The sequence below is a fragment of the Colossoma macropomum genome, unplaced genomic scaffold (assembly GCF_904425465.1).
Source record: "Colossoma macropomum unplaced genomic scaffold, Colossoma_macropomum, whole genome shotgun sequence".
Taxonomy (NCBI): domain Eukaryota; kingdom Metazoa; phylum Chordata; class Actinopteri; order Characiformes; family Serrasalmidae; genus Colossoma; species Colossoma macropomum.
In genome coordinates this window covers 8,729,753-8,737,216 of record NW_023494809.1, presented here as the reverse complement: position 1 = coordinate 8,737,216, position 7,464 = coordinate 8,729,753, and positions in this window count along the sequence as shown.

Genomic DNA, 7,464 nt, shown 5'->3' with positions numbered 1-7,464 from the left:
ACAATCGGGTGAAAGTGACACTAAACGGCCGGGGGCACCGGAGCCCCGCCCTCCGCTCTCCATATAAGGACACGCGCGCCATATAAGGACTTTATTGCCCGCGTTCGAGGACGAACCTCAGATGTCTATTGGTCGGAGGGAGTGGATTAAGCGAGCAGTCGACCAATCAGACAGCAGCGACGATTTCATTGCGAATAGGAGGCGTTAAAAAAAAAAGAAGATTTTTCCCATTTCGGTTGTTGTGATAGTGATATGAATTATTAAACATCTCACTGACAGAAACATGAATTTGAAAGTTAATTCAATTTAATTTTAATATCTGATCTCAGAAAAATGGCAGAGAATATATTTAAGTAATATTAAGTATAGAAATATTATATTTATTATAATGTAAAAATATAATTAAAGAATAGCTATAAAAGGTAAAATGTATGAAATGTAATATTAGTTCAACAAAGTATTTACATAAACTTTAACCTACATAAATACATAAACTATATATTTTTTATATAATGTCTAATAACAAAAGGAAAATACAGTAAAATATATCAAAATTCAAATTGGTCTGAGTGCTCTTGCCCAGTCAGTGTACACGTTTTGTTTTCTTTCATAGCTTCAAATTATTGTTAACAGCAGTAACCATTATTCTGATATACCTTTTTTATCCTTATTTTAATCGAGATTTCCCATCGCGAGATGCAGATTCAGTAGAAACAGGTTAATAACAGGACGAGGCTCCACTTAAGTGTGCTTCTTCAGATCCAGAGCGCTTTATTTACACTGCTAACTGTGTGCTACTGTAATCGGACCTGCACCTGTTGACTGGCTTGTTTGTGTAATGCAGGCTGTGATTCAGACCAAAAGGAGGTGAGTAAGTTTTCACCATGGGGGACATTATGGACCCTAACAGAGCTCTAAAGCCTGTTCTGTTGGTTTTGTCAGTTTGCTGATTCTCTCCGCCAGCAAACAAAAGGCTAGCAGGCTGCTAACACCCTTAATGATGATGGACTTCAGAAGCACACTAGTTTCACGCAAAGTGGACCACCATACTGCCCTCACAAACAAAACAGAGCGACCAGAGATGTTTATCTGACGAGTTATATGTCGAATGGAACTCAATAGTGATGAGTATGTTGTAAAAACGTTATTTAAATTAGCCATAAACTGAGAAGTGAGGCCAGTCCAACCTATTTTGTAGGCTAAGCTAGTCTGTCAAGTCTAGTGTTTTTGCACGTCGGTTGAGGGGAACAGTTCGTCTACACTGGGTCTAAATATGTTTTACCTGATATTAGCATTGATGTGCCTTAAAGGGGAACTCCACTGATATTTCACAAAATTTACATAATTAAATGCTTAAGATGTAAACAAACTCATTCAGAGTGGTTTGGTGTGAAATGCTCCCTTCTAGAGAAACTTCCAGTCAGAATCGTTCATAGTGGTGGCGATAGGAACCAGACGTCCACCTCTAAAACTCCCTCAGAGAACATTATTGCATGAAGGTGTTAGATATGTGCTGCTTGGTGTCTGACACTTTGTTTCATGATAGTTTTTTTTTTATTATTAAGTTGTGGTTTAAAATGTATTTTAATCCAGTTATTTGAATCCATTCATGGCGGAAGGAAGCATGCAGGGTTTTGTGAGGCAAAATAGTTCCCACAGAAAATGTGTTTTTTTTTTTTCAGATTTATTCCTGATTTACCATCATCAGAAGATCAGATCAGAACTCAGAAGATGGGTAGGTTCACTGGTGGTTTTGGATAGTAAATAAAATGGCTATGTTTGTGTTGTAGACATCAGGACACCTGGTTCCTATCACCACCACTGTAAAGAAATCAGAGTCTGTATGTTTCTCTACAAATGGACCATTTCATATCAAACCACTCTGAATGACTTTGTTTACATCTTAACCCTTTAATTATTGCAAATTTTGAAAAAAAAAAAAAAATAGTGGAATTCCTCTTTAAAACTAAGCCCTACTACTTAGGACAGTTAGCTAAATCCAAACGGCTGTGAAAATTTGCGTTCACTGATAGACAAAACACAATAATTGTGGTAAAGCGTAGTATGTATATGTATATGACTTTGTGGTACTAACAGCTATTACAGATACAGTGAAAACATTGTTATGCCACAGAACTCTACCAGTGACGTTGCAAAAGGTGAGCTGGTAAAATTGGTAACAGTTAAAGGGGAATTCCACAGATTTTTCAAAATTTCTACATAGTAAAATAGTTAAGATGTAAGCAGTGTTATTCAAAGTGCTTTTGTTTGAAATGCTCCATTTTAGAGAAACGTCCTGAGCATTTCACAGTGGTGCTGATAGGAACCAGACGTCTGAAGAGTTTAATGCCTATAAAAGCAACTTTTCTCAGAACGAATATGCTGCCTGAGTCATTGTGTTTTGCTCATTTTTAGATACGGTTTCAGCCTAAAGCATATTTTAAAATGTTTAGGTATTTAAAAAAAAAACTAAAAATACATTCATGGTGGAGAGGTACGTGCAGGGTACCCACCTTTTTTTTATTTACCGCTATTTAACCATTATCAACATTACAAAAAATTTCAGAAGACACGTATAGGTTCATTGGTCATTTTGCATAGTAAATAAGACAATAAATAGACATCGTGGTCCCTGGTTCCTATCACCACCACTGTAAAGAAGTGTGAATTGGTAAGTTTCTCTACAATGCACCATTTTACATCAAACCAATCAGAATGACATTGTTTATATCCCAGAAACTGAATTATGCAGAAATTTTAAAAGAATGTGCAGAACTGTTGTCTCTGTACTATGTTTGTTGTGGGAAGCTCTGTGGGCATGTCCTGGGCTTTTTGAACATCTCGTGTTTTACTTGTTAATAAAATATTGATCACAAAAAAAAACGGATGTGCAGAACTACGGCAAGCTTAAGAAACATACTTTAAGGATTTAAATGAAAAAGCTTTAGCCGGCATTGATAACGACAGCTATATAAATGGTATGTTTTTATGGCATTACTAAACACACGTTTTCTAATTTCTAATCAACTCGGCAGCAAACTAATTCACAAAACTTCAGAACAGAACCATCTCTGACTTAAGTACCCTCCTCAGCTTTCTTCGCTATGTCTTCCAAACTAATTCTTTTGTGTTATTTCTCTCCCAGAAACCCTCATCTGCTGCCAAAGGCTGACAAAAGAGGAAGCCAAACCTGTAAACCAGGTAAAACACTTATGGCTGCCCATTCTCTGGGTTTTTAAGTCACCAGTGATGTAATAAATCCCCCAAAATATCACATTACCAGCACTCCCCCATTATGATTACCACAAAATTGAAATTTACAAATTATGTGCAGCATAAATGACTAGAAATGAAGGAAAATAAGTGATTGAGTTACGCACATGGAACATATAGTACCCATTTAAAGAGCAGGCAAAAGAAACAAAGCTCCACTGCTGCCCCTGGTTGAGTGCAGTGCTTCTAATGCCGGAGGCTATACTGTTGGCCTTTAGCTTGGCTTAATTGTTGTCACATGTAACCCTACCTGTTGTCCAATTAGCCCCTTGACTTGCTATTAGATCATTCCGCAGGCTGTGGTTGGACTGACTAAGGGCTTTATTTTGGCAGGGGCCAGTGATTAAGTGTAATTCTATACAGTGCAGGCTTTTAAGAAAGTCTAAATGAATTCTGATGATCTTTTGTCATGACGCGTGATGTACTCAGTGTTGGGATAGAACGATTTTGGGAAAAGTGTGATTATTTTCTAACAGTTAAGCTCCAGGCCTGTTTTTTTACCAAGAAGATCAGCACTTCCATTTTATCAAGCTTGATCCTTGAACAATGAATACCTCATGCCAGACCGCCAGTTCACAAACTCTGTAAAATTAGGTTAAATTTCCCCACTCAACACCTGTTAAGACAGCGTTTAATAATGTACAGTTCTGTGCAAAAGTCAGAAACCTTTCATTAATTTAATTTCCAGTTAAAACGGCCATTAAGTACATGTTCACTTTTTCAGCGTCTGGAAAAAAGCAGAAAACTTACATTTAACAGAAAAATTACACAGAAGCCTGAACAACTAAATATAATCACATTTTTCAGTATTTACTGTGTCCACTCTTCACCTTTTTTACAGCATTCATTCTTTTCAGGAGACGTGCTTTCAGTTTTTCAAAGAAATTTACAGGGATATTTTTCCACACTTCCAAAGTTCAGCATAAGACGCTGGTCACATCTTCTGCTTCTAACGATTCAAGTAATTATCAAATACATTGAGTGGAGTTGAGGTCTGGACTTTGGGGTTGCCGATCTATTGTTCTTGACAGTTTCAGTGACAGTTTCTTGACCACTACACATCCTTTCAGACTCACAGGGCCTCGTTCACCAATATTTTCCTACGTTTCTTCTTAATTGTGGTCTTGAGGAAGGTCCTAAGAAAAAGTCTACATCAGATTCATGACGTGTCCTTAAACCGTAGAATTATTCGCACCTTTGTGCTCTTGAGTGTGTGCAGATTCTGTTCTTACCTAAGAACAAATCCCAAATAAGGAAACATTGGTGAATGTCAGTCTTTGTAAAACTGTGTATGTGGGTTTTAAGAAGAAATTTCTTCTTAAGAACGGTTGGTATATGAGGCCCATAGTAATGAGTTGTCTCCTCACAGTGAAAGGATGGACAGAAACACTTGTTTATATTTTCAGATCTGAAGCAAGAGTGGAGCTTGATTTTCTCCTCTCTCTCAAAGATCAAAGCTTGAAGTGCTTTTTTTCTGAAGGGCACAATTTTAGTGGTCTAGCAAGTCTTGCGGGTGGTTGTTAGGAGTCAGTTTCTCTGTCTTTTTTGAACTCCAGTTTTGGAAACATGTTTCCAGCTTTGACTTTCTCCTTCCTTATGCCTGTGGATTATCTTATATCTAATCTGCTCAAAAAATATCTCCTGAAAAATGAGTAACTTATGATAACAGTAATGGTGTTTTGACCGAAATGGAGGTGTATAAGAAAGAATAGCGTTCTCTGATAAAGTAAGACCTTTATGGTGGATCGGAAGTTTACATTACATGGAGCGATGATAAATAAAAAAAGGAAAGAACAGTTAGTACCTGCAAGGGTGATGGACGACCACAGCAACTGGCACACTGCCTCTAAGAATGGGGTCAAGCAGTAAATGCGGACGCACAGAATGGCCTAGGAAAAGCAAAGGCCACTGGTTTGCTAGATAATTTATGGAGGCTCTGACACTGCATGACCCATGAGTCACTCCTGTCTTCAGGCACATAAGACTTCACAGTCCAGAAAGAATGGTTAAGGTAACCTGAATGTGGTGCTAAATATGGCCTTCTGGACCTGTTGGACAGGTTTAGGTCCAAGCTCTGGGAGGTTAAGCTAAGCTTTCTTAACTACGGTATCTATAGAGTTAATAAGATGAAATCAACAAGGACCTCTGAATAGTTCTAGCGTTCAAAACTGTTGTAGCATTCAAAAGTTTTAGTTTAGTTAGCTGTTGAGTAAAATGGGCCATTGTGTGACTACATAAGACTACATGCGTAGGAAGAAAAAGAAATGGGTCTTCGCTGACTCTGCTATTGTTGTTGATAATGCAAGCTAATCGTTTTGTGGGTGAGCTGTTTAGCAGCTCATTCTTCTTTTACCATCTGGTCAGTGCACCCGTGCCATTTGTAGCAGCACACACAAACACGTTTGTATTTTTAGTAATCCGGCTGGGTGGAACTTTTTAAAAGCCAAAAGCAGTACATAGAGTATTAGAGATAAAAAGGATAAAACCCAAAAATTGTATATATTGTTAATATATGATCAGATTATGAGCTGTTTTACCCAACAACAGCAGTACATAAGTCAAATCATTAAACTTTGGGTGGAATTTGAAATATTTCATTTGACCCGCTCAAAGGTGGGTGTAGCTAAAATGATCTGAATCTAAGTATGACCCAGAGATTTGGCACACTGCTTGGAAAAAAACAAATACAATAGCTTTACTGTATTAAAATGACATAACGTGTTGTTTTTTCTCAGTGCATAATTCAATCTGTCCTTCATTTCCACATGAATAAAACAGTACATCAGTACAATTATTGCCAAATGATTTGAATAAAGTTAATTATACCAACTTTATTAAAACATATACATTTTATATAGACAGGCCATAGAAGTTATTAATTTAGGCTGCCCTCGCTACAGCTTGTACACAAGTCTAGTGATCGGAAAGCTAGCCAGGCAACACTGTCTAAGGCAGGGGTCAGCAACATGCGGCTCTTTTACTGCCCTGTTTCAGCTCCACAGCAGAATTAGATTTATAGGAAAAAATAAAATAATCCTGCTTTACAGTAAAACAAAGCTCTGCTGATCGTTCAACATGGTTTTAACAAAAAATGGTCTCAAATGCTGGAGTTAATGTACAACTGTTAATTCACCCTTTAACCCTGAAGATTGCCACACAGACTGCTGGTCACCATAGCAATGACAACAAACTCACCTAGCTAGCAGGTAACAAAAAGGCAAAGAAAAGGTTTAAGACAAACAGCGATAATTTGGAGACGAATGGACTTATTTGCATTTCTAATCACTCCAGCTGGTTTCCTGATACGTTTAATCTGCATCGGGAAAGTGTTGAACACTAAAAAGTTGCAAAGCTGAAGTCAGTTTCTTGTTCGAATTTTCCCGTTCCACCTTAAATGGTGCAGTTGTTACATTCTGGCGCCTCAGGCACCATTTAAGGTGGAACTAAAAAATTCTAACGAGAAGCTGGCGAATGAGAAGCGATTTCAGCTTCGTAAAAAGTCAAACGTGGAGAGACATTTTACAAGAAACTATTCCACTTTGGAAGAAAAGTTTCCTGCTGGAGATGCGAGAAAAGCGGCTGTAGCTGAGCTAAAGCTTAAAGCAGAGCAAAGTAAGTCTGTGTTTTCGTTTGTATTATATTTGTAGCCTTTACTAGAACATCAGCACATACTGAGTCATATTTACAGCCAAGATGGTAAAATGGATATAAAATGTTGTGGCTCCCAAGGTGATTTGAATTTTGTTGAAAGGACAAAATGGCTCCTCTTAACATTTGGGTTGCCAACACTTGGTATAAGGTAACCTACAACACCTGCTTGTACTCATTTGTAAAAGGTCATTAGCATGATAAATGATTATAGCTGACTAATTTTTGATAGTTACTCATCTTCGCATCGAATAGCCTACTTTATAATGTAGCTCACAGAGCAGCACTGCTAAAGGGACCCAGCATTCAACATTCACTCACCTGTTTGCCAAGAAAATGAGCCTATCACAGTAAGACAGGCTAATTATTAAATGCAGTATCATCATATTCTTATTGATAACTACCTCGATGGGAGATTTTCAACAATAAATCATGACTGATGATTGCTCACTGATAATGGGTAACTGTTTTACTTTCCATAATTGGGGTGGACAGAAGAGTAGCCATGCTTCATGTTAGGGTGGAACTGGCCACTACGGCCAC